This window comes from Phyllobates terribilis, unplaced genomic scaffold (genome assembly GCF_046119375.1).
Source record: "Phyllobates terribilis strain yellow unplaced genomic scaffold, ASM4611937v1 Scaffold_65__1_contigs__length_7625178, whole genome shotgun sequence".
NCBI classification, from domain to species: Eukaryota; Metazoa; Chordata; class Amphibia; order Anura; family Dendrobatidae; genus Phyllobates; species Phyllobates terribilis.
The window spans coordinates 2,145,131-2,172,169 of NW_027362825.1; the positions used below are offsets into that span (position 1 = coordinate 2,145,131).

Below are 27,039 nucleotides of genomic sequence, written 5' to 3' on the forward strand. Positions count from 1 at the left end.
GAAGTCATGATGGCCGGGCGGTCTAAGGCGCTGTGTTCAGGTCGCAGTCTCTTCTGGAGGTGTGGGTTCGAATCCTAATTCTGACATTAGAATTTTCTTTCAAGAAATTTTACTGCTTCACTCCTGTTACTGATTTGTTGGGGGTCCGCTCTATTGGTGGCAATCTCAAATCCATAATTTAAAGTGATGGGGCTTAGCAAAACCAATTCTCAACGTTGGCACTTTGGCAGTATTCCTTGGGGTCCTTGAGGCAAATCTTAAATGTCCTGAATTTGTGCTTTCACAAAAGACTTCTGGGAACATCAAATAGTTTCTTTGTGCATATGTTAGTTGTTGCTTTGGCATCGGAAAAATACTGTGGATAGGAAAATGGGAGGGACTATTTCATCTCTATGTGTTCTCTGTCCCTATTAGGGCAGAGAGTGAACCTCCTAAGGTGCTGTCGTGGAAGATTCCTAGAAACCAAATTACCAGTAAGTCTAATTTCAGATTTTTTTACCTCAAGGCATCAATAGACTATATATATACTTAATAAACAAAAGCTAAAACAGCAGATGAACATAGTTTAACAAGTCTGAAATGCGCATGTGATACTGACATCAAAGTTTCACCACATTTTGGGACAAATGTTTTCACTTTCAACATTAACAATCAGTAGAATATTTTCTCTAAATTTGCATCTCCTATCTTCACTCCAATTGTTTGCACCTAAGAAAAAAATAAAGGTTGATGCAACATTATGCTTACAAATTGTGTTTTATGCTCAATCATCACCTGTCCTACAGAGACACAGTCAGAATTACCCTGGTGAATTGAGTAAATTTGAAAATGTAAAAAAAATGCAGAATTGCTGTTTTTTCTATTCATTCACAAAGAATTAATGTAAGTTCTTAAATATGTACGCAAAATAGCGGGACTTTCAAATATAGATAATCTTGCAAAAACAGGTCAAAGTAAAAATAAATACATCCAGTTGTGACATCTACAGTGTGTTGAACATTCCTGAATCTAAATGTGTCCTGCCGAAATAGCTCAGTTGGGAGAGTGTTAGACTGAAGATCTAAAGGTCCCTGGTTCAATCCCGGGTTTCGGCATAAGTTTTTTTCTTCACCCATTAAATTTTAAGCAGAAAATAAACAAAGCATATGGACTGACTGTTTACAGAGAATGTAAAAATCCTAATCATTATAACTATCTACAGGAAATAAAATGATAGAAACTTGAGAACTGAACACTTTTAACTTTTGAGGAAAATAATATTTTTTGTAATTTTTCCTTCATTCTGGACGTCATCACTTTGTTTTATTTTAGTTTGACTTAGCTGTATGAGGATTTAAAGGAAACCTGATAGCTAAAACGGGCAGCATGTATCAGACACTAGCTGAATGATTTCAGCCATTTATGTTTGACTATGAATCGTTGTGGCATTACTGAGACAAATATGCTTCAAAAATATGCCAGGAACAAAGCAGTTTGGGGAAAAAGCCAGGAAGGCAAAAAACACAAGCCCCAACTCAGGACCGTGATCTTTCATTCTAAAAATAGGGGTTTCCACGTTAATGGTAAGACAAAGAATCCACAGATTTGGCATTTCTCTAGCGAGGAGAGCCCACTTAAAATGTATGGGGTGCTTGTCTCCATAAGCGCAAGCTGGGCACTAAACTGGCTTATTTGCAATTCTGGATGTTGCAGAGTGAAAACACCTGTTGGACAATAATAGTAATTGCTGGCGTTGATGAATTCATTGTGAGGAGTAATTTATAAAATGGGATCACTTTGGAGGGGTTTCTGCTGTTTTGGTACTTTTGGAACCCCGCAAATGTCACCCTCAAAATATTCTTGCAAAATCTGCATTCCCAAAACCCAAATAGCGCTCTTACTTTCAAAGCCCTGCTGTGTGACCAAACAGTAGTTTCTGAAGACATATGCGGCATCACCACATTTCAATGAAATTGTGCAACTTTAGATATTTTCACAAGAAAAACTAAATATATATTGACCTAAATTTACCATTAATATAAAGTACAATGTGTTACAAAATAACACTATCAGAATCACGGGGATATGTTAAGCATTCCAGTGTTATTGCCACATAAATTGATACATGTCAGATTTAAAAAACGGTGCTTGGTCATGAAGCTCAAAATTGGCTGTAACTAATAGGTTACAAATCAATATTAAAATAAAAGAAATCATGGCATATTTCCTTTCATCACAAGTAATGCTCATCTTTCTACTGCTTAGCTTAGAAAGAGTTAAATTACAAAAGCCAGAAGAAGTCAGGATGGCCGAGTGGTCTAAGGCGCTGCGTTCAGGTTGCAGTCTCTCCTGGAGGCGTGGGTTCAAATCCCACTTCTGACATTAGAATTTTCTTTCAAGAAATTGTACAGCTTCACTCCTGTTACTGATTAGTTGGTGGTCCGCTCTATTGGTGGCAATCTCAAATCGAAAACTAAAAGTGATGGGGCTTAGCAAAACCAATTCTCAACGTTGGCACTTTGGCAGTATTCCTTGGGGTCCTTGAGGCAAATCTTAAATGTCCTGAATTTGTGCTTTCACAAAAGACTTCTGGGAACATCAAATAGTTTCTTTGTGCATATGTTAGTTGTTGCTTTGGCATGGGAAAAATACTGTGGATAGGAAAATGGGAGGGACTATTTCATCTCTATGTGTTCTCTGTCCCTATTAGGGCAGAGAGTGAACCTCCTAAGGTGCTGTCGTGGAAGATTCCTAGAAACCAAATTACCAGTAAGTCTAATTTCAGATTTTTTTACCTCAAGGCATCAATAGACTATAAATATACTTAATAAACAAAAGCTAAAACAGCAGATGAACATAGTTTAACAAGTCTGAAATGCGCATGTGATGCTGACATCAAAGTTTCACCACATTTTGGGACAAATGTTTTCACTTTCAACATTAACAATCAGTAGAATATTTTCTCTAAATTTGCATCTCCTATCTTCACTCCAATTGTTTGCACCTAAGAAAAAAATAAAGCTTGATGCAACATTATGCTTACAAATTGTGTTTTATGCTCAATCATCACCTGTCCTACAGAGACACAGTCAGAATTACCCTGGTGAATTGAGTAAATTTGAAAATGTAAAAAAAATGCAGAATTGCTGTTTTTTCTATTCATTCACAAAGAATTAATGTAAGTTCTTAAATATGTACACAAAATAGCGGGACTTTCAAATATAGATAATCTTGCAAAAACAGGTCAAAGTAAAAATAAATACATCCAGTTGTGACATCTACAGTGTGTTGAACATTCCTGAATCTAAATGTGTCCTGCCGAAATAGCTCAGTTGGGAGAGTGTTAGACTGTTGATCTAAAGGTCCCTGGTTCAATCCTGGGTTTCGGCATAAGTTTTTTTTCTTCACCCATTAAATTTTAAGCAGAAAATAAACAAAGCATATGGACTGACTCTTTACAGAGAATGTAAAAATCCTAATCATTATAACTATCTACAGGAAATAAAATGATAGAAACTTGAGAACTGAACACTTTTAACTTTTGAGGAAAATAATATTTTTTGTAATTTTTCCTTCATTCTGGAAGTCATCACTTTGTTTTATTTTAGTTTGACTTAGCTGTATGAGGATTTAAAGGAAACCTGATAGCTAATACGGGCAGCATGTATCAGACACTAGCTGAATGATTTCAGCCATTTATGTTTGACTATGAATCGCTGTGGCATAACTGAGACAAATATGCTTCAAAAATATGCCAGGAACAAAGCTGTTTGGGGAAAAAGCCAGGAAGGCAAAAAACACAAGCCCCAACTCAGGACCGTCATCTTTCATTCTAAAAATAGGGGTTTCCACGTTAATGGTAAGACAAAGAATCCACAGATTTGGCATTTCTCTAGCAAGGAGAGCCCACTTAAACTGTATGGGGTGCTTGTCTCCATAAGCGCAAGCTGGGCACTAAACTGGCTTATTTGCAATTCTGGATGTTGCAGAGTGAAAACACCTGTTGGACAATAATAGTAATTGCTGGCGTTGATGAATTCATTGTGAGGAGTAATTTATAAAATGGGATCACTTTGGAGGGGTTTCTGCTGTTTTGGTACTTTTGGAACTCCGCAAATGTCACCCTCAAAATATTCTTGCAAAATCTGCATTCCCAAAACCCAAATAGCGCTCTTACTTTCAAAGCCCTGCTGTGTGACCAAACAGTAGTTTCTGAAGACATATGCGGCATCACCGCATTTCAATGAAATTGTGCAACTTTAGATATTTTCACAAGAAAAACTAAATATATATTGACCTAAATTTACCATTAATATAAAGTACAATGTGTTACAAAATAACACTATCAGAATCACGGGGATATGTTAAGCATTCCAGTGTTATTGCCACATAAATTGATACATGTCAGATTTAAAAAACGGTGCTTGGTCATGAAGCTCAAAATTGGCTGTAACTAATAGGTTACAAATCAATATTAAAATAAAAGAAATCATGGCATATTTCCTTTCATCACAAGTAATGCTCATCTTTCTACTGCTTAGCTTAGAAAGAGTTAAATTACAAAAGCCAGAAGAAGTCAGGATGGCCGAGTGGTCTAAGGCGCTGCGTTCAGGTTGCAGTCTCTCCTGGAGGCGTGGGTTCAAATCCCACTTCTGACATTAGAATTTTCTTTCAAGAAATTGTACAGCTTCACTCCTGTTACTGATTAGTTGGTGGTCCGCTCTATTGGTGGCAATCTCAAATCGAAAACTAAAAGTGATGGGGCTTAGCAAAACCAATTCTCAACGTTGGCACTTTGGCAGTATTCCTTGGGGTCCTTGAGGCAAATCTTAAATGTCCTGAATTTGTGCTTTCACAAAAGACTTCTGGGAACATCAAATAGTTTCTTTGTGCATATGTTAGTTGTTGCTTTGGCATGGGAAAAATACTGTGGATAGGAAAATGGGAGGGACTATTTCATCTCTATGTGTTCTCTGTCCCTATTAGGGCAGAGAGTGAACCTCCTAAGGTGCTGTCGTGGAAGATTCCTAGAAACCAAATTACCAGTAAGTCTAATTTCAGATTTTTTTACCTCAAGGCATCAATAGACTATAAATATACTTAATAAACAAAAGCTAAAACAGCAGATGAACATAGTTTAACAAGTCTGAAATGCGCATGTGATGCTGACATCAAAGTTTCACCACATTTTGGGACAAATGTTTTCACTTTCAACATTAACAATCAGTAGAATATTTTCTCTAAATTTGCATCTCCTATCTTCACTCCAATTGTTTGCACCTAAGAAAAAAATAAAGCTTGATGCAACATTATGCTTACAAATTGTGTTTTATGCTCAATCATCACCTGTCCTACAGAGACACAGTCAGAATTACCCTGGTGAATTGAGTAAATTTGAAAATGTAAAAAAAATGCAGAATTGCTGTTTTTTCTATTCATTCACAAAGAATTAATGTAAGTTCTTAAATATGTACACAAAATAGCGGGACTTTCAAATATAGATAATCTTGCAAAAACAGGTCAAAGTAAAAATAAATACATCCAGTTGTGACATCTACAGTGTGTTGAACATTCCTGAATCTAAATGTGTCCTGCCGAAATAGCTCAGTTGGGAGAGTGTTAGACTGTTGATCTAAAGGTCCCTGGTTCAATCCTGGGTTTCGGCATAAGTTTTTTTTCTTCACCCATTAAATTTTAAGCAGAAAATAAACAAAGCATATGGACTGACTCTTTACAGAGAATGTAAAAATCCTAATCATTATAACTATCTACAGGAAATAAAATGATAGAAACTTGAGAACTGAACACTTTTAACTTTTGAGGAAAATAATATTTTTTGTAATTTTTCCTTCATTCTGGAAGTCATCACTTTGTTTTATTTTAGTTTGACTTAGCTGTATGAGGATTTAAAGGAAACCTGATAGCTAATACGGGCAGCATGTATCAGACACTAGCTGAATGATTTCAGCCATTTATGTTTGACTATGAATCGCTGTGGCATAACTGAGACAAATATGCTTCAAAAATATGCCAGGAACAAAGCTGTTTGGGGAAAAAGCCAGGAAGGCAAAAAACACAAGCCCCAACTCAGGACCGTCATCTTTCATTCTAAAAATAGGGGTTTCCACGTTAATGGTAAGACAAAGAATCCACAGATTTGGCATTTCTCTAGCAAGGAGAGCCCACTTAAACTGTATGGGGTGCTTGTCTCCATAAGCGCAAGCTGGGCACTAAACTGGCTTATTTGCAATTCTGGATGTTGCAGAGTGAAAACACCTGTTGGACAATAATAGTAATTGCTGGCGTTGATGAATTCATTGTGAGGAGTAATTTATAAAATGGGATCACTTTGGAGGGGTTTCTGCTGTTTTGGTACTTTTGGAACTCCGCAAATGTCACCCTCAAAATATTCTTGCAAAATCTGCATTCCCAAAACCCAAATAGCGCTCTTACTTTCAAAGCCCTGCTGTGTGACCAAACAGTAGTTTCTGAAGACATATGCGGCATCACCGCATTTCAATGAAATTGTGCAACTTTAGATATTTTCACAAGAAAAACTAAATATATATTGACCTAAATTTACCATTAATATAAAGTACAATGTGTTACAAAATAACACTATCAGAATCACGGGGATATGTTAAGCATTCCAGTGTTATTGCCACATAAATTGATACATGTCAGATTTAAAAAACGGTGCTTGGTCATGAAGCTCAAAATTGGCTGTAACTAATAGGTTACAAATCAATATTAAAATAAAAGAAATCATGGCATATTTCCTTTCATCACAAGTAATGCTCATCTTTCTACTGCTTAGCTTAGAAAGAGTTAAATTACAAAAGCCAGAAGAAATCAGGATGGCCGAGTGGTCTAAGGCGCTGCGTTTAGGTTGCAGTCTCTCCTGGAGGCGTGGGTTCAAATCCCACTTCTGACATTAGAATTTTCTTTCAAGAAATTGTACAGCTTCACTCCTGTTACTGATTAGTTGGTGGTCCGCTCTATTGGTGGCAATCTCAAATCGAAAACTAAAAGTGATGGGGCTTAGCAAAACCAATTCTCAACGTTGGCACTTTGGCAGTATTCCTTGGGGTCCTTGAGGCAAATCTTAAATGTCCTGAATTTGTGCTTTCACAAAAGACTTCTGGGAACATCAAATAGTTTCTTTGTGCATATGTTAGTTGTTGCTTTGGCATGGGAAAAATACTGTGGATAGGAAAATGGGAGGGACTATTTCATCTCTATGTGTTCTCTGTCCCTATTAGGGCAGAGAGTGAACCTCCTAAGGTGCTGTCGTGGAAGATTCCTAGAAACCAAATTACCAGTAAGTCTAATTTCAGATTTTTTTACCTCAAGGCATCAATAGACTATAAATATACTTAATAAACAAAAGCTAAAACAGCAGATGAACATAGTTTAACAAGTCTGAAATGCGCATGTGATGCTGACATCAAAGTTTCACCACATTTTGGGACAAATGTTTTCACTTTCAACATTAACAATCAGTAGAATATTTTCTCTAAATTTGCATCTCCTATCTTCACTCCAATTGTTTGCACCTAAGAAAAAAATAAAGCTTGATGCAACATTATGCTTACAAATTGTGTTTTATGCTCAATCATCACCTGTCCTACAGAGACACAGTCAGAATTACCCTGGTGAATTGAGTAAATTTGAAAATGTAAAAAAAATGCAGAATTGCTGTTTTTTCTATTCATTCACAAAGAATTAATGTAAGTTCTTAAATATGTACACAAAATAGCGGGACTTTCAAATATAGATAATCTTGCAAAAACAGGTCAAAGTAAAAATAAATACATCCAGTTGTGACATCTACAGTGTGTTGAACATTCCTGAATCTAAATGTGTCCTGCCGAAATAGCTCAGTTGGGAGAGTGTTAGACTGTTGATCTAAAGGTCCCTGGTTCAATCCTGGGTTTCGGCATAAGTTTTTTTTCTTCACCCATTAAATTTTAAGCAGAAAATAAACAAAGCATATGGACTGACTCTTTACAGAGAATGTAAAAATCCTAATCATTATAACTATCTACAGGAAATAAAATGATAGAAACTTGAGAACTGAACACTTTTAACTTTTGAGGAAAATAATATTTTTTGTAATTTTTCCTTCATTCTGGAAGTCATCACTTTGTTTTATTTTAGTTTGACTTAGCTGTATGAGGATTTAAAGGAAACCTGATAGCTAATACGGGCAGCATGTATCAGACACTAGCTGAATGATTTCAGCCATTTATGTTTGACTATGAATCGCTGTGGCATAACTGAGACAAATATGCTTCAAAAATATGCCAGGAACAAAGCTGTTTGGGGAAAAAGCCAGGAAGGCAAAAAACACAAGCCCCAACTCAGGACCGTCATCTTTCATTCTAAAAATAGGGGTTTCCACGTTAATGGTAAGACAAAGAATCCACAGATTTGGCATTTCTCTAGCAAGGAGAGCCCACTTAAACTGTATGGGGTGCTTGTCTCCATAAGCGCAAGCTGGGCACTAAACTGGCTTATTTGCAATTCTGGATGTTGCAGAGTGAAAACACCTGTTGGACAATAATAGTAATTGCTGGCGTTGATGAATTCATTGTGAGGAGTAATTTATAAAATGGGATCACTTTGGAGGGGTTTCTGCTGTTTTGGTACTTTTGGAACTCCGCAAATGTCACCCTCAAAATATTCTTGCAAAATCTGCATTCCCAAAACCCAAATAGCGCTCTTACTTTCAAAGCCCTGCTGTGTGACCAAACAGTAGTTTCTGAAGACATATGCGGCATCACCGCATTTCAATGAAATTGTGCAACTTTAGATATTTTCACAAGAAAAACTAAATATATATTGACCTAAATTTACCATTAATATAAAGTACAATGTGTTACAAAATAACACTATCAGAATCACGGGGATATGTTAAGCATTCCAGTGTTATTGCCACATAAATTGATACATGTCAGATTTAAAAAACGGTGCTTGGTCATGAAGCTCAAAATTGGCTGTAACTAATAGGTTACAAATCAATATTAAAATAAAAGAAATCATGGCATATTTCCTTTCATCACAAGTAATGCTCATCTTTCTACTGCTTAGCTTAGAAAGAGTTAAATTACAAAAGCCAGAAGAAGTCAGGATGGCCGAGTGGTCTAAGGCGCTGCGTTCAGGTTGCAGTCTCTCCTGGAGGCGTGGGTTCAAATCCCACTTCTGACATTAGAATTTTCTTTCAAGAAATTGTACAGCTTCACTCCTGTTACTGATTAGTTGGTGGTCCGCTCTATTGGTGGCAATCTCAAATCGAAAACTAAAAGTGATGGGGCTTAGCAAAACCAATTCTCAACGTTGGCACTTTGGCAGTATTCCTTGGGGTCCTTGAGGCAAATCTTAAATGTCCTGAATTTGTGCTTTCACAAAAGACTTCTGGGAACATCAAATAGTTTCTTTGTGCATATGTTAGTTGTTGCTTTGGCATGGGAAAAATACTGTGGATAGGAAAATGGGAGGGACTATTTCATCTCTATGTGTTCTCTGTCCCTATTAGGGCAGAGAGTGAACCTCCTAAGGTGCTGTCGTGGAAGATTCCTAGAAACCAAATTACCAGTAAGTCTAATTTCAGATTTTTTTACCTCAAGGCATCAATAGACTATAAATATACTTAATAAACAAAAGCTAAAACAGCAGATGAACATAGTTTAACAAGTCTGAAATGCGCATGTGATGCTGACATCAAAGTTTCACCACATTTTGGGACAAATGTTTTCACTTTCAACATTAACAATCAGTAGAATATTTTCTCTAAATTTGCATCTCCTATCTTCACTCCAATTGTTTGCACCTAAGAAAAAAATAAAGCTTGATGCAACATTATGCTTACAAATTGTGTTTTATGCTCAATCATCACCTGTCCTACAGAGACACAGTCAGAATTACCCTGGTGAATTGAGTAAATTTGAAAATGTAAAAAAAATGCAGAATTGCTGTTTTTTCTATTCATTCACAAAGAATTAATGTAAGTTCTTAAATATGTACACAAAATAGCGGGACTTTCAAATATAGATAATCTTGCAAAAACAGGTCAAAGTAAAAATAAATACATCCAGTTGTGACATCTACAGTGTGTTGAACATTCCTGAATCTAAATGTGTCCTGCCGAAATAGCTCAGTTGGGAGAGTGTTAGACTGTTGATCTAAAGGTCCCTGGTTCAATCCTGGGTTTCGGCATAAGTTTTTTTTCTTCACCCATTAAATTTTAAGCAGAAAATAAACAAAGCATATGGACTGACTCTTTACAGAGAATGTAAAAATCCTAATCATTATAACTATCTACAGGAAATAAAATGATAGAAACTTGAGAACTGAACACTTTTAACTTTTGAGGAAAATAATATTTTTTGTAATTTTTCCTTCATTCTGGAAGTCATCACTTTGTTTTATTTTAGTTTGACTTAGCTGTATGAGGATTTAAAGGAAACCTGATAGCTAATACGGGCAGCATGTATCAGACACTAGCTGAATGATTTCAGCCATTTATGTTTGACTATGAATCGCTGTGGCATAACTGAGACAAATATGCTTCAAAAATATGCCAGGAACAAAGCTGTTTGGGGAAAAAGCCAGGAAGGCAAAAAACACAAGCCCCAACTCAGGACCGTCATCTTTCATTCTAAAAATAGGGGTTTCCACGTTAATGGTAAGACAAAGAATCCACAGATTTGGCATTTCTCTAGCAAGGAGAGCCCACTTAAACTGTATGGGGTGCTTGTCTCCATAAGCGCAAGCTGGGCACTAAACTGGCTTATTTGCAATTCTGGATGTTGCAGAGTGAAAACACCTGTTGGACAATAATAGTAATTGCTGGCGTTGATGAATTCATTGTGAGGAGTAATTTATAAAATGGGATCACTTTGGAGGGGTTTCTGCTGTTTTGGTACTTTTGGAACTCCGCAAATGTCACCCTCAAAATATTCTTGCAAAATCTGCATTCCCAAAACCCAAATAGCGCTCTTACTTTCAAAGCCCTGCTGTGTGACCAAACAGTAGTTTCTGAAGACATATGCGGCATCACCGCATTTCAATGAAATTGTGCAACTTTAGATATTTTCACAAGAAAAACTAAATATATATTGACCTAAATTTACCATTAATATAAAGTACAATGTGTTACAAAATAACACTATCAGAATCACGGGGATATGTTAAGCATTCCAGTGTTATTGCCACATAAATTGATACATGTCAGATTTAAAAAACGGTGCTTGGTCATGAAGCTCAAAATTGGCTGTAACTAATAGGTTACAAATCAATATTAAAATAAAAGAAATCATGGCATATTTCCTTTCATCACAAGTAATGCTCATCTTTCTACTGCTTAGCTTAGAAAGAGTTAAATTACAAAAGCCAGAAGAAATCAGGATGGCCGAGTGGTCTAAGGCGCTGCGTTTAGGTTGCAGTCTCTCCTGGAGGCGTGGGTTCAAATCCCACTTCTGACATTAGAATTTTCTTTCAAGAAATTGTACAGCTTCACTCCTGTTACTGATTAGTTGGTGGTCCGCTCTATTGGTGGCAATCTCAAATCGATAACTTAAAGTGATGGGGCTTAGCAAAACCAATTCTCAACGTTGGCACTTTGGCAGTATTCCTTGGGGTCCTTGAGGCAAATCTTAAATGTCCTGAAGTTGTGCTTTCACAAAAGACTTCTGGGAACATCAAATAGTTTCTTTGTGCATATGTTAGTTGTTGCTTTGGCATCGGAAAAATACTGTGGATAGGAAAATGGGAGGGACTATTTCATCTCTATGTGTTCTCTGTCCCTATTAGGGCAGAGAGTGAACCTCCTAAGGTGCTGTCGTGGAAGATTCCTAGAAACCAAATTACCAGTAAGTCTAATTTCAGATTTTTTTACCTCAAGGCATCAATAGACTATAAATATACTTAATAAACAAAAGCTAAAACAGCAGATGAACATAGTTTAACAAGTCTGAAATGCGCATGTGATGCTGACATCAAAGTTTCACCACATTTTGGGACAAATGTTTTCACTTTCAACATTAACAATCAGTAGAATATTTTCTCTAAATTTGCATCTCCTATCTTCACTCCAATTGTTTGCACCTAAGAAAAAAATAAAGCTTGATGCAACATTATGCTTACAAATTGTGTTTTATGCTCAATCATCACCTGTCCTACAGAGACACAGTCAGAATTACCCTGGTGAATTGAGTAAATTTGAAAATGTAAAAAAAATGCAGAATTGCTGTTTTTTCTATTCATTCACAAAGAATTAATGTAAGTTCTTAAATATGTACACAAAATAGCGGGACTTTCAAATATAGATAATCTTGCAAAAACAGGTCAAAGTAAAAATAAATACATCCAGTTGTGACATCTACAGTGTGTTGAACATTCCTGAATCTAAGTGTGTCCTGCCGAAATAGCTCAGTTGGGAGAGCGTTAGACTGAAGATCTAAAGGTCCCTGGTTCAATCCCAGGTTTTGGCAAAAGTTTTTTTCTTCACCCATTAAATTTTAAGCAGAAAATAAACAAAGCATATGGACTGACTGTTTACAGAGAATGTAAAAATCCTAATCATTATAACTATCTACAGGAAATAAAATGATAGAAACTTGAGAACTGAACACTTTTAACTTTTGAGGAAAATAATATTTTTTGTAATTTTTCCTTCATTCTGGACGTCATCACTTTGTTTTATTTTAGTTTGACTTAGCTGTATGAGGATTTAAAGGAAACCTGATAGCTAAAACGGGCAGCATGTATCAGACACTAGCTGAATGATTTCAGCCATTTATGTTTGACTATGAATCGCTGTGGCATTACTGAGACAAATATGCTTAAAAAATATGCCAGGAACAAAGCTGTTTGGGGAAAAAGCCAGGAAGGCAAAAAACACAATCCCCAACTCAGGACCATTATCTTTCATTCTAAAAATAGGGGTTTCCACGTTAATGGTAAGACAAAGAATCCACAGATTTGGCTTTTCTCTAGCGAGGAGAGCCCACTTAAAATGTATGGGGTGCTTGTCTCCATAAGCGAAAGCAGGGCACTAAACTGGCTTATTTGCAATTCTGGATGTTGCAGAGTGAAAACACCTGTTGGACAATAGTAGTAATTGCTGGCGTTGATGAATTCATTGTGAGGAGTAATTTATAAAATGGGATCACTTTGGAGGGGTTTCTGCTGTTTTTGTACTTTTGCAACTCCGCAAATGTCACCCTCAAAATATTCTTGCAAAATCTGCATTCCCAAAACCCAAATAGCGCTCTTACTTTCAAAGTCCTGCTGTGTGACCAAACAGTAGTTTCTGAAGACATATGCGGCATCACCGCATTTCAATGAAATTGTGCAACTTTAGATATTTTCACAAGAAAAACTAAATATATATTGACCTAAATTTACCATTAATATAAAGTACAATGTGTTACAAAATAACACTATCAGAATCACGGGGATATGTTAAGCATTCCAGTGTTATTGCCACATAAATTGATACATGTCAGATTTAAAAAACGGTGCTTGGTCATGAAGCTCAAAATTGGCTGTAACTAATAGGTTACAAATCAATATTAAAATAAAAGAAATCATGGCATATTTCCTTTCATCACAAGTAATGCTCATCTTTCTACTGCTTAGCTTAGAAAGAGTTAAATTACAAAAGCCACAAGTAGTCAGGATGGCCGAGCAGTCTAAGGCGCTGCGTTCAGGTCCCAGTCTCTTCTGGAGGCGTGGGTTCGAATCCCTCTTCTGACATTAGAATTTTCTTTCAAGAAATTGTACAGCTTCACTCCTGTTACTGATTAGTTGGTGGTCCGCTCTATTGGTGGCAATCTCAAATCGATAACTTAAAGTGATGGGGCTTAGCAAAACCAATTCTCAACGTTGGCACTTTGGCAGTATTCCTTGGGGTCCTTGAGGCAAATCTTAAATGTCCTGAATTTGTGCTTTCACAAAAGACTTCTGGGAACATCATATAGTTTCTTTGTGCATATGTTAGTTGTTGCTTTGGCATCGGAAAAATACTGTGGATAGGAAAATGGGAGGGACTATTTCATCTCTATGTGTTCTCTGTCCCTATTAGGGCAGAGAGTGAACCTCCTAAGGTGCTGTCGTGGAAGATTCCTAGAAACCAAATTACCAGTAAGTCTAATTTCAGATTTTTTTACCTCAAGGCATCAATAGACTATATATATACTTAATAAACAAAAGCTAAAACAGCAGATGAACATAGTTTAACAAGTCTGAAATGCGCATGTGATACTGACATCAAAGTTTCACCACATTTTGGGACAAATGTTTTCACTTTCAACATTAACAATCAGTAGAATATTTTCTCTAAATTTGCATCTCCTATCTTCACTCCAATTGTTTGCACCTAAGAAAAAAATAAAGCTTGATGCAACATTATGCTTACAAATTGTGTTTTATGCTCAATCATCACCTGTCCTACAGAGACACAGTCAGAATTACCCTGGTGAATTGAGTAAATTTGAAAATGTAAAAAAAATGAAGAATTGCTGTTTTTTCTATTCATTCACAAAGAATTAATGTAAGTTCTTAAATATGTACGCAAAATAGCGGGACTTTCAAATATAGATAATCTTGCAAAAACAAGTCAAAGTAAAAATAAATACATCCAGTTGTGACATCTACAGTGTGTTGAACATTCCTGAATCTAAGTGTGTCCTGCCGAAATAGCTCAGTTGGGAGAGCGTTAGACTGAAGATCTAAAGGTCCCTGGTTCAATCCCAGGTTTCGGCAAAAGTTTTTTTCTTCACCCATTAAATTTTAAGCAGAAAATAAACAAAGCATATGGACTGACTGTTTACAGAGAATGTAAAAAACCTAATCATTATAACTATCTACAGGAAATAAAATGATAGAAACTTGAGAACTGAACACTTTTAACTTTTGAGGAAAATAATATTTTTTGTAATTTTTCCTTCATTCTGGACGTCATCACTTTGTTTTATTTTAGTTTGACTTAGCTGTATGAGGATTTAAAGGAAACCTGATAGCTAAAACGGGCAGCATGTATCAGACACTAGCTGAATGATTTCAGCCATTTATGTTTGACTATGAATCGCTGTGGCATTACTGAGACAAATATGCTTAAAAAATATGCCAGGAACAAAGCTGTTTGGGGAAAAAGCCAGGAAGGCAAAAAACACAATCCCCAACTCAGGACCATTATCTTTCATTCTAAAAATAGGGGTTTCCACGTTAATGGTAAGACAAAGAATCCACAGATTTGGCTTTTCTCTAGCGAGGAGAGCCCACTTAAAATGTATGGGGTGCTTGTCTCCATAAGCGAAAGCAGGGCACTAAACTGGCTTATTTGCAATTCTGGATGTTGCAGAGTGAAAACACCTGTTGGACAATAGTAGTAATTGCTGGCGTTGATGAATTCATTGTGAGGAGTAATTTATAAAATGGGATCACTTTGGAGGGGTTTCTGCTGTTTTTGTACTTTTGCAACTCCGCAAATGTCACCCTCAAAATATTCTTGCAAAATCTGCATTCCCAAAACCCAAATAGCGCTCTTACTTTCAAAGTCCTGCTGTGTGACCAAACAGTAGTTTCTGAAGACATATGGGGCATCACCGCATTTCAATGAAATTGTGCAACTTTAGATATTTTCACAAGAAAAACTAAATATATATTGACCTAAATTTACCATTAATATAAAGTACAATGTGTTACAAAATAACACTATCAGAATCACGGGGATATGTTAAGCATTCCAGTGTTATTGCAACATAAATTGATACATGTCAGATTTAAAAAACGGTGCTTGGTCATGAAGCTCAAAATTGTCTGTAACTAATAGGTTACAAATCAATATTAAAATAAAAGAAATCATGGCATATTTCCTTTCATCACAAGTAATGCTCATCTTTCTACTGCTTAGCTTAGAAAGAGTTAAATTACAAAAGCCAGAAGAAGTCAGGATGGCCGAGTGGTCTAAGGCGCTGCGTTCAGGTTGCAGTCTCTCCTGGAGGCGTGGGTTCAAATCCCACTTCTGATATTAGAATTTTCTTTCAAGAAATTGTACAGCTTCACTCCTGTTACTGATTAGTTGGTGGTCCGCTCTATTGGTGGCAATCTCAAATCGATAACTTAAAGTGATGGGGCTTAGCAAAACCAATTCTCAACGTTGGCACTTTCGCAGTATTCCTTGGGGTCCTTGAGGCAAATCTTAAATGTCCTGAATTTGTGCTTTCACAAAAGACTTCTGGGAACATCAAATAGTTTCTTTGTGCATATGTTAGTTGTTGCTTTGGCATCGGAAAAATACTGTGGATAGGAAAATGGGAGGGACTATTTCATCTCTATGTGTTCTCTGTCCCTATTAGGGCAGAGAGTGAACCTCCTAAGGTGCTGTCGTGGAAGATTCCTAGAAACCAAATTACCAGTAAGTCTAATTTCAGATTTTTTTACCTCAAGGCATCAATAGACTATATATATACTTAATAAACAAAAGCTAAAAGAGCAGATGAACACAGTTTAACAAGTCTGAAATGCGCATGTGATACCGACATCAAAGTTTCACCACATTTTGGGACAAATGTTTTCACTTTCAACATTAACAATCAGTAGAATATTTTCTCTAAATTTGCATCTCCTATCTTCACTCCAATTGTTTGCACCTAAGAAAAAAATAAAGCTTGATGCAACATTATGCTTACAAATTGTGTTTTATGCTCAATCATCACCTGTCCTACAGAGACACAGTCAGAATTACCCTGGTGAATTGAGTAAATTTGAAAATGTAAAAAAAATGCAGAATTGCTGTTTTTTCTATTCATTCACAAAGAATTAATGTAAGTTCTTAAATATGTACGCAAAATAGCGGGACTTTCAAATATAGATAATCTTGCAAAAACAAGTCAAAGTAAAAATAAATACATCTTGTTGTGACATCTACAGTGTGTTGAACATTCCTGAATCTAAGTGTGTCCTGCCGAAATAGCTCAGTTGGGAGAGCGTTAGACTGAAGATCTAAAGGTCCCTGGTTCAATCCCAGGTTTCGGCAAAAGTTTTTTTCTTCACCCATTAAATTTTAAGCAGAAAATAAACAAAGCATATGGACTGACTGTTTACAGAGAATGTAAAAATCCTAATCATTATAACTATCTACAGGAAATAAAATGATAGAAACTTGAGAACTGAACACTTTTAACCTTTGAGGAAAATAATATTTTTTGTAATTTTTCCTTCATTCTGGACGTCATCACTTTGTTTTATTTTAGTTTGACTTAGCTGTATGAGGATTTAAAGGAAACCTGATAGCTAAAACGGGCAGCATGTATCAGACACTAGCTGAATGATTTCAGCCATTTATGTTTGACTATGAATCGCTGTGGCATTACTGAGACAAATATGCTTAAAAAATATGCCAGGAACAAAGCTGTTTGGGGAAAAAGCCAGGAAGGCAAAAAACACAAGCCCCAACTCAGGACCATCATCTTTCATTCTAAAAATAGGGGTTTCCACGTTAATGGTAAGACAAAGAATCCACAGATTTGGCTTTTCTCTAGCGAGGAGAGCCCAATTAAAATGTATGGGGTGCTTGTCTCCATAAGCGCAAGCAGGGCACTAAACTGGCTTATTTGCAATTCTGGATGTTGCAGAGTGAAAACACCTGTTGGACAATAGTAGTAATTGCTGGCGTTGATGAATTCATTGTGAGGAGTAATTTATAAAATGGGATCACTTTGGAGGGGTTTCTGCTGATTTGTACTTTTGCAACTCCGCAAATGTCACCCTCAAAATATTCTTGCAAAATCTGCATTCCCAAAACCCAAATAGCGCTCTTACTTTCAAAGCCCTGCTGTGTGACCAAACAGTAGTTTCTGAAGACATATGGGGCATCACCGCATTTCAATGAAATTGTGCAACTTTAGATATTTTCACAAGAAAAACTAAATATATATTGACCTAAATTTACCATTAATATAAAGTACAATGTGTTACAAAATAACACTATCAGAATCACGGGGATATGTTAAGCATTCCAGTGTTATTGCCACATAAATTGATACATGTCAGATTTAAAAAACGGTGCTTGGTCATGAAGCTCAAAATTGGCTGTAACTAATAGGTTACAAATCAATATTAAAATAAAAGAAATCATGGCATATTTCCTTTCATCACAAGTAAAGCTCATCTTTCTACTGCTTAGCTTAGAAAGAGTTAAATTACAAAAGCCAGAAGAAGTCAGGATGGCCGAGCGGTCTAAGGCGATGCGTTCAGGTCGCAGTCTCTCCTGGAGGCGTGGGTTCGAATCCCACTTCTGACATTAGAATTTTCTTTCAAGAAATTGTACAGCTTCACTCCTGTTACTGATTAGTTGGGGGTCCGCTATATTGGTGGCAATCTCAAATCGAAAACTAAAAGTGATGGGGCTTAGCAAAACCAATTCTCAACGTTGGCACTTTGGCTGTATTCCTTGGGGTCCTTGAGGCAAATCTTAAATGTCCTAAATTTGTGCTTTCACAAAAGACTTCAGGGAACATCAAATAGTTTCTTTGTGCATATGTTAGTTGTTGCTTTGGCATTGGAAAAATACTGTGAATAGGAAAATGGGAGGGACTATTTCATCTCTATGTGTTCTCTGTCCCTATTAGGGCAGAGAGTGAACCTCCTAAGGTGCTGTCGTGGAAGATTCCTAGAAACCGAATTACCAGTAAGTCTAATTTCAGATTTTTTTACCTCAAGGCATCAATAGACTATATATATACTTAATAAACAAAAGCTAAAAGAGCAGATGAACATAGTTTAACAAGTCTGAAATGCGCATGTGATACTGACATCAAAGTTTCACCACATTTTGGGACAAATGTTTTCACTTTCAACATTAACAATCAGTAGAATATTTTCTCTAAATTTGCAACTCCTTTCTTCACTCCAATTGTTTGCACCTAAGAAAAAAATAAAGCTTGATGCAACATTATGCTTACAAATTGTGTTTTATGCTCAATCATCACCTGTCCTACAGAGACACAGTCAGAATTACCCTGGCGAATTGAGTAAATTTGAAAATGTAAAAAAATTGCAGAATTGCTGTTTTTTCTATTCATTCACAAAGAATTAATGTAAGTTCTTAAATATGTACGCAAAATAGCGGGACTTTCAAATATAAATAATCTTGCAAAAGCAAGTCAAAGTAAAAATAAATACATCCAGTTGTGACATGTACAGTGTGTTGAACATTCCTGAATCTAAATGTGTCCTGCCGAAATAGCTCAGTTGGGAGAGCATTAGACTGAAGATCTAAAAGTCCCGGGTTTCGGCAAAAGTTTTTTTCTTCACCCATTAAATTTTAAGCAGAAAATAAACAAAGCATATGGACTGGCTGTTTACAGAGAATGTAAAAATCCTAATCATTATAACTATCTACAGGAAATAAAATGATAGAAACTTGAGAACTGAGCACTTTTAACTTTTGAGGAAACTAATATTTTTTGTAATTTTTCCTTCATTCTGGACGTCATCACTTTGTTTTATTTTAGTTTGACTTAGCTGTATGAGGATTTAAAGGAAACCTCATAGCTAATACAGGCAGCATGTATCAGACACTAGCTGAATGATTTCAGCCATTTATGTTTGACTATGAATCGCTGTGGCATTACTGAGACAAATATGCTTCAAAAATATGCCAGGAACAAAGCTGTTTGGGGAAAAAGCCAGGAAGGCAAAAAACACAAGCCCCAACTCAGGACCGTCATCTTTCATTCTAAAAATAGGGGTTTCTACGTTAATGGTAAGACAAAAAATCCACAGATTTGGCATTTCTCCAGCGAGGAGAGCCCACTTAAAATGTATGGGGTGCTTGTCTCCATAAGCGCAAGCTTGGCACTAAACTGGCTTATTTGCAATTCTTGATGTTGCAGAGTGACAACACCTGTTGGACAATAATAGTAATTGCTGGTGTTGATGAATTCATTGTGAGGAGTAATTTATAAAATGGGATCACTTTGGAGGGGTTTCTGCTGTTTTGATACTTTTGGAACTCCGCAAATGTCACCCTCAAAATATTCTTGCAAAATCTGCATTCCCAAAACCCAAATAGCGCTCTTACTTTCAAAGCCCTGCTGTGTGACCAAACAGTAGTTTCTGAAGACATATGGGGCATCACCGCATTTCAATGAAATTGTGCAATTTTAGATATTTTCACAAGAAAAACTAAATATATATTGATCTAAATTTAAAATTAATATAAAGTACAATGTGTTACAAAATAACACTATCAGAATCACGGGGATATGTTAAGCATTCCAGTGTTATTGCCACATAAATTGATACATGTCAGATTTAAAAAACGGTGCTTGGTCATAAAGCTCAAAATTGGCTGTAACTAATAGGTTACAAATCAATATTAAAATAAAAGAAATCATGGTATATTTCCTTTCATCACAAGTAATGCTCATCTTTCTACTGCTTAGCTTAGAAATAGTTAAATTACAAAAGCCAAAAGAAGTCAGGATGGCCGAGCGGTCTAAGGCGCTGCGTTCAGGTCGTAGTCTCTCCTGGAGGTGTGGGTTCGAATCCCACTTCTGACATTAGCATTTTCTTTCAAGAAATTGTATAGCTTCACTCCTGTTACTGATTAGTTGGGGGTCCGCTCTATTGGTGGCAATCTCAAATTGAAAACTAAAAGTGATGGGGCTTAGCAAAACCAATTCTCAACGTTGGCACTTTGGCAGTATTCCTGGGGGTCCTTGAGGAAAATCTTAAATGTCCTGAATTTGTGCTTTCAAAAAAGACTTCTGGGAACATCAAATAGTTTCTTTGTGCATATGTTAGTTGTTGCTCTGGCATCAGAAAAATACTGTGGATAGGAAAATGGGAGGGACTATTTCATCTCTATGTGTTCTCTGTCCCTATTAGGGCAGAGAGTGAACCTCCTAAGGTGCTGTCGTGGAAGATTCCTAGAAACCGAATTACCAGTAAGTCTAATTTCAGATTTTTTTACCTCAGGCATCAATAGACTATAAATATACTTAATAAACAAAAGCTAAAAGAGCAGATGAACATAGTTTAACAAGTCTGAAATGCGCATGTTATACTGACATCAAAGTTTCACCACATTTTGGGACAAATGTTTTCACTTTCAACATTAACAATCAGTAGAATATTTTCTCTAAATTTGCATCTCCTATCTAGTGTTGAGCCACCCCCGTAGTGTTCGAGTTCGGTTCGTCGAACACCCGTGTGTTCGCCGAACTGTTCGTCGAACTGTTCGTCGAACACCTTCGAACACCGTTAAAACCAATGGCAGGCAAACAAAAACACATAGAAACACATAGAAAACACCTTCAAAGGTGTCCAAAAGCTGACAAACTGCTCAGAAGACATAACTAACACATGGAAAAGTGACAAGTACATATAGTCATGCGAAAATAAAAGAGGTGGAGGACTAAAAGGAGGGGGAGACACAGATATAGGCATGTCATGCCCTTCTAAAATCCAAAAAGTGAGAAGCCGACACGGCCAGTCCGTTCCTGCCCGTGCCACCTCCGTGTCGCCGGGTTTGTGCCAGAGCCGCGGTGGACCCTGACGGCCAGCCCCCCTCTCGTAATACTGGTGCCTGTCCGCTGGTGGGTCGAGCCCCCCGCGGTGGGTGGGGAGTAACATCTGCAGAAGAAAAAACATCTTCCAGCCAAACTAACATGTCGACTTCTTTTCGTGGACAATGTGATACGATCCCTTTGTTACGGACACGCCCATCGCTACAAATTCCAGATGAGGCACAAAAACAGCAGGTGCTTCAGCGGATATCAAGTTCTCCTTCAAGTGGGCTCTCCTCCACCTCAACTTCAACATCACAAATACTCCAGTCCTCAGAGGTGTCACCCCAATCGCACTTGCTTCCTCACAGCTCCCAAGTCTGCAGCTGCCCGTCTGAGTATGGGGTAACACAGATGGTTGAGTCTGCACAGCTGTTTACTCATACTATAGCCTGGGAAACGGAGGTCTGCTCCAGAGCTTCTGTTAATCCAGACGAGGAAATGATCTGCACTGATGCCCAGAATCTTTATAAGTCGGATCCAGGACCAGATGAAAAAGGTTCTGAGCATAATGTAGACCCTCGTTCCCAAACTGTAACTCCTGTTGGTGGAGACAATGATGAAGACGATGATGAGACTCAAATACCTGATTGGAGCGACAACTTGACTTTTCGGTCAGGGCAGGAAGAGGTTGGCTTTGAGGACGACGGGTGTGATAACTAGAGATGAGCGTTGTTCTACTCGAACTGTTCGCCAATCTCAAATTCGAGCTGTTTTGGGCGGTGTTCGAGCCGTTCGGCAAACACGAACAATTTGATAAAAATTCGGCTGTTCGAGGTTATGTTCGATAACTGTTCGTGCACCAAAATCATAACTGGATTTTTTCTCAGTAATGATGAAAATTAATGTTAATACGCAGTTTGAGTGTACAGCGGGGTGGGGGGAGGGGCAGAGGATGGATCTCTGCAGGAACAATGAAGATCTCCATTTTTTTTTCTCTTTCCCGCATTTGCAGTGGGGAGGTGCAATCTGTCAGCCTATCAGCAGCGCACACACGGAGCGAAGTGCTTTTTTTCACACAAGCAAGGGCATGTGTCATTGTCAGTGTATGTCACATGTCCTTGCCCTATAAGACCAAGCCATTTTCCCCGTCGCCACCATTTTCTCACTGCTGCAGCTGCATGTTAGACGGCACCGCTGTTGCTGTGTGCGCTATACCTTGTTAATTTCAAGCCAATTTTCGCACAAATATACAGATAGCTTCTAAGTAGGGAATAGTTGTGATTGCAGTCCTTTTAAGGACTAGGTTACAGCATTTCCTACGACTTTTATCAGGGAGGTCTGTGCTCTTAAATAGATAGGTTGTGGGAGTAAAGACTAATTGTAATTGGAGTCCTTTTCAGGACTAGGTTACATCAGTTCCTATCAGTTTTTGCCAGGCAGGTCTGTGCCAGTGCTGTGCAAGTTTTTTTCACAGCATTTGGCTGAATCTAGCAAAGCTAATCCTTTTTGGCCTATTGCAGAGTGTGTTAGTCAGTGGAGTAGCCTATCTGTGTTGCAAGATATACCACCTGTGTATAGAATACCAATTTTTTTACTGCACCTAGTGAAGTAAAATCTTTTGGGCATAGCATCATTCTATTAGTCCATCTATACTGACCTCCATCAGGTTGCAAACTGAATATATTTTTTTCTGCATCTACCTCTGAAAAAATATTGGGCTTCTAGCTGTGTGTGGGACTTGTTGTATTAGTCCATCTATACTGACCTCCATCCGGTTGCAAACTGAATATATTTTTTTCTGCATCTACCTCTGAAAAAATATTGGGCTTCTAGCTGTGTGTGGGTCTTGTTCTATTAATCCATCTATACTGACCTCCATCAGGTTGCAGACTGAATATATTTTTTTCTGCATCTACCTCTGAAAAAATATTGGGCTTCTAGCTGTGTGTGGGACTTGTTGTATTAGTCCATCTATACTGACCTCCATCAGGTTGCAAACTGAATATATTTTTTTCTGCATCTACCTCTGAAAAAATATTGGGCTTCTAGCTGTGTGTGGGACTTGTTCTATTAATCCATCTATACTGACCTCCATCAGGTTGCAAACTGAATATATTTTTTTCTGCATCTACCTCTGAAAAAATATTGGGCTTCTAGCTGTGTGTGGGACTTGTTGTATTTGTCCATCTATACTGACCTCCATCAGGTTGCAAACTGAATATATTTTTTTCTGCATCTACCTCTGAAAAAATATTGGGCTTCTAGCTGTGTGTGGGTCTTGTTCTATTAATCCATCTATACTGACCTCCATCAGGTTGCAAACTGAATATATTTTTTTCTGCATCTACCTCTGAAAAAATATTGGGCTTCTAGCTGTGTGTGGGTCTTGTTCTATTAATCCATCTATACTGACCTCCATCAGGTTGCAAACTGAATATATTTTTTTCTGCATCTACCTCTGAAAAAATATTGGGCTTCTAGCTGTGTGTGGGTCTTGTTCTATTAATCCATCTATACTGACCTCCATCAGGTTGCAAACTGAATATATTTTTTTCTGCATCTACCTCTGAAAAAATATTGGGCTTCTAGCTGTGTGTGGGACTTGTTTTATTAGTCCATCTATACTGACCTCCATCAGGTTGCAAACTGAATATATTTTTTTCTGCATCTACCTCTGAAAAAATATTGGGCTTCTAGCTGTGTGTGGGTCTTGTTCTATTAATCCATCTATACTGACCTCCATCAGGTTGCAAACTGAATATATTTTTTTCGGCATCTACCTCTGAAAAAATATTGGGCTTCTAGCTGTGTGTGGGTCTTGTTCTATTAATCCATCTATACTGACCTCCATCAGGTTGCAAACTGAATATATTTTTTTCTGCATCTACCTCTGAAAAAATATTGGGCTTCTAGCTGTGTGTGGGTCTTGTTCTATTAATCCATCTATACTGACCTCCATCAGGTTGCAAACTGAATATATTTTTTTCTGCATCTACCTCTGAAAAAATATTGGGCTTCTAGCTGTGTGTGGGACTTGTTGTATTAGTCCATCTATACTGACCTCCATCCGGTTGCAAACTGAATATATTTTTTTCTGCATCTACCTCTGAAAAAATATTGGGCTTCTAGCTGTGTGTGGGTCTTGTTCTATTAATCCATCTATACTGACCTCCATCAGGTTGCAAACTGAATATAATTTTTTTCTGCATCTAGCTCTGAAAAAATATTTGGCCTTCTAGTAGTGTGTCGGACTTTCTCTATTAGTCCATCTATACTGACCTCCATCAGGTTGCAAATTAAAACTAATTTTTATCTGCATCTACAGTACCTCTGAAAAAATATTTGGGCTTCTAGCTGTGTGTGGGACTTGTTGTATTAGTCCATCTATACTGACCTCCATCAGGTTGCAAATTCAAAATAATTTTTTTCTGCATCTAACCCAGCCAATAGTTTTGGCCTAATACCACAGTTTGGCCACTCAGCTCTGCTCGGTTACCATCCATTGTTTTTTTGTGCAAACAACTCCAGAGTTGTGAATTAGTTAACCACCAAAATGAGTGGAAAAAGGCCTGCTGCTGGTGGAAAGGGGAATAGGCGTGTTGGGAAGGGGAAAAAAGGTTGTGTCCGTGGGGTAGGTGTTAAAGCAACAGTAACATCTGCAGAAGAAAGACCATCTTCCAGCCAAACTAAAATGTCTACTTCTTTTAGCGGACAATGTGATAAGATCCCTTTCTTACGGCCACGCCAATCGCTACAAATTCCAGATGAGGCACAAAAACAGCAGGTGCTTCAACGGATATCAAGTGCTCCTTTAAGTGGGCTCTCCTCCACATCAACTTCAACATCACAAATACTCCAGTCCTCAAAGGTGTCACCCAAATCGCACTTGCTTCCTCACAGCTCCCAAATCTCCAGCTGCCCGTCTGAGTATGAGGTAGAACAGATGGTTGAGTCTGCAGAGCTGTTTATTCATACTATAGCCTGGGAATCAGAGGTCGACTCCAGCGCTTCTGTGAATCCAGACGAGGAAATGATCTGCACTGATGCCCAGAATCTTTATGAGTCGGATCCAGGACCAGACGCAGAAGGTTCTGACCATAATGTAGACCCTCATTCCCAAACTGTAACTCCTGTTGGTGGAGACAATGAGGAAGACGATGATAAGACTCAAATACCTGATTGGAGCGACAACTTTAGTTTTTTGTCAGGGCAGGAACAGGTTGGCTCTGAGGACGACGGGTGTGATAACGCACAGGGTGATGATGATTAGGTCGGAGATCCCACTTACTGTCAACCCACAGTCAGCCAAGAGATGAAGTCAGCAGAGGAGGTGGAGGAAGATGCTAGTGACGACGAGGTCAGGTTGCGCCTTCCTGGACAGAGACGTAGTACTGGAAGCACGTCAACAACTGCATCCTCAAACACAACTCTGCCTCTCACCACAAGTCGTGGTGGCTCTTCAGGTCGCATGGGTGCTAAGCCTTGCATAGCCTAGGCATTTTTTCAGATCGATAAAGATGACCCAACTCGTGTTATCTGTAACATTTGTCAGCAAAAGCTAAGTAGAGGCCAAAAAATACATAGTTTGAGTACTTCATGCATGAACCGGCACATGGACATGAAGCATAAGTTGCAGTGGGAAGCTCAGTGTGCTACAATGCGGCCTAGCCGGCCGGGCCAACCACAGTCTGCCATATCTTGTGCATCCGCGGCCTCTTCATCCTCTGTGACTGGGGGGACAGCAGTCACACCTGTTTTGGGGCGCAGACCTGCCACCTCTTTACCCGCAACAGCCAGCGTGATTGGCAGGTCATCATTTTCTTTGGAGGTGGTAACACCAGCTGGTGTTGAGCGCTGTCCGACATCGATAGCACCACCTTTGGATGAAGGCAACCTAACATGTCCGCCTGCATCTTCCTCACAGACCGGCAGTTTGCCGGGGACACCCTTATCAACCCCGTCTAAGCACAATAGCCAGCCCTCGGTCCCTCAGATGTGGACAAGTAAAAGACCATTTCCTCCTAGCCATGAGAAAGCTAAGAGGTTGAATTTCACCATCTGCAAGCTCTTGGCTACAGAAATTCTGCCTTTCCGCCTGGTGGACACAGAGGATTTTCGAGACCTTATGTCCGTCGCAGTGCCCCAGTACCAGATGCCCAGTCGGCACTACTTCTCAAAGAAAGGTGTGCCTGCGCTCCACCAGCATGTCGCACACAACATCACCGCTTCTTTGAGAAACTCTGTGTGTGACAGGGTGCATTTCACCACAGACACTTGGACGAGTAGGCATGGACAGGGGCGTTACATGTCGCTGACTGGGCACTGGGTAACTATGGTGACAGCAGGACAAGGGGCTGCTGTCCAAGTCTTGCCGTCCCCACGAGTTGTGCGTCAATCCTCTTTATGTCAAAGTTCCTCCACTGCTTCTGCCTCCTCAACCTCCTCTCGGTCTTCCACCTGCACCCAAAGCCTGTCTGGTCATGCCACAAGCTTTCTAACTGCGCAGAAGGGATCCTGCACACCTCCTTACTATGCT

At 38.3% G+C, this 27,039-nt stretch overlaps 16 non-coding genes across 16 annotated transcripts; all 16 read left to right on the forward strand.

Annotated features, from left to right (window-relative positions):
* The first annotated feature begins 1,021 nt into the window (after window positions 1-1,021).
* TRNAF-GAA (transfer RNA phenylalanine (anticodon GAA)) lies at window positions 1,022-1,094 on the forward strand. The gene has a single exon. It is a non-coding gene; the product is annotated as a tRNA-Phe (tRNA).
* A 1,184-nt stretch (window positions 1,095-2,278) lies between these two features.
* On the forward strand, window positions 2,279-2,361 carry TRNAL-CAG (transfer RNA leucine (anticodon CAG)). The gene has a single exon. It is a non-coding gene; the product is annotated as a tRNA-Leu (tRNA).
* A 935-nt stretch (window positions 2,362-3,296) lies between these two features.
* On the forward strand, window positions 3,297-3,369 carry TRNAN-GUU (transfer RNA asparagine (anticodon GUU)). Its single transcript has one exon. It is a non-coding gene; the product is annotated as a tRNA-Asn (tRNA).
* A 1,185-nt stretch (window positions 3,370-4,554) lies between these two features.
* Window positions 4,555-4,637, forward strand: TRNAL-CAG (transfer RNA leucine (anticodon CAG)). Its single transcript has one exon. It is a non-coding gene; the product is annotated as a tRNA-Leu (tRNA).
* A 935-nt stretch (window positions 4,638-5,572) lies between these two features.
* Window positions 5,573-5,645, forward strand: TRNAN-GUU (transfer RNA asparagine (anticodon GUU)). The gene has a single exon. It is a non-coding gene; the product is annotated as a tRNA-Asn (tRNA).
* Window positions 5,646-6,830: 1,185 nt separating this feature from the next.
* On the forward strand, window positions 6,831-6,913 carry TRNAL-UAG (transfer RNA leucine (anticodon UAG)). The gene has a single exon. It is a non-coding gene; the product is annotated as a tRNA-Leu (tRNA).
* Window positions 6,914-7,848: 935 nt separating this feature from the next.
* Window positions 7,849-7,921, forward strand: TRNAN-GUU (transfer RNA asparagine (anticodon GUU)). The gene has a single exon. It is a non-coding gene; the product is annotated as a tRNA-Asn (tRNA).
* Window positions 7,922-9,106: 1,185 nt separating this feature from the next.
* Window positions 9,107-9,189, forward strand: TRNAL-CAG (transfer RNA leucine (anticodon CAG)). The gene has a single exon. It is a non-coding gene; the product is annotated as a tRNA-Leu (tRNA).
* Window positions 9,190-10,124: 935 nt separating this feature from the next.
* On the forward strand, window positions 10,125-10,197 carry TRNAN-GUU (transfer RNA asparagine (anticodon GUU)). Its single transcript has one exon. It is a non-coding gene; the product is annotated as a tRNA-Asn (tRNA).
* Window positions 10,198-11,382: 1,185 nt separating this feature from the next.
* On the forward strand, window positions 11,383-11,465 carry TRNAL-UAG (transfer RNA leucine (anticodon UAG)). The gene has a single exon. It is a non-coding gene; the product is annotated as a tRNA-Leu (tRNA).
* A 935-nt stretch (window positions 11,466-12,400) lies between these two features.
* On the forward strand, window positions 12,401-12,473 carry TRNAF-GAA (transfer RNA phenylalanine (anticodon GAA)). Its single transcript has one exon. It is a non-coding gene; the product is annotated as a tRNA-Phe (tRNA).
* A 2,202-nt stretch (window positions 12,474-14,675) lies between these two features.
* TRNAF-GAA (transfer RNA phenylalanine (anticodon GAA)) lies at window positions 14,676-14,748 on the forward strand. The gene has a single exon. It is a non-coding gene; the product is annotated as a tRNA-Phe (tRNA).
* Window positions 14,749-15,932: 1,184 nt separating this feature from the next.
* Window positions 15,933-16,015, forward strand: TRNAL-CAG (transfer RNA leucine (anticodon CAG)). The gene has a single exon. It is a non-coding gene; the product is annotated as a tRNA-Leu (tRNA).
* Window positions 16,016-16,950: 935 nt separating this feature from the next.
* TRNAF-GAA (transfer RNA phenylalanine (anticodon GAA)) lies at window positions 16,951-17,023 on the forward strand. The gene has a single exon. It is a non-coding gene; the product is annotated as a tRNA-Phe (tRNA).
* A 1,183-nt stretch (window positions 17,024-18,206) lies between these two features.
* TRNAL-CAG (transfer RNA leucine (anticodon CAG)) lies at window positions 18,207-18,289 on the forward strand. The gene has a single exon. It is a non-coding gene; the product is annotated as a tRNA-Leu (tRNA).
* A 2,180-nt stretch (window positions 18,290-20,469) lies between these two features.
* Window positions 20,470-20,552, forward strand: TRNAL-CAG (transfer RNA leucine (anticodon CAG)). Its single transcript has one exon. It is a non-coding gene; the product is annotated as a tRNA-Leu (tRNA).
* The last annotated feature ends 6,487 nt before the right edge of the window (window positions 20,553-27,039 follow it).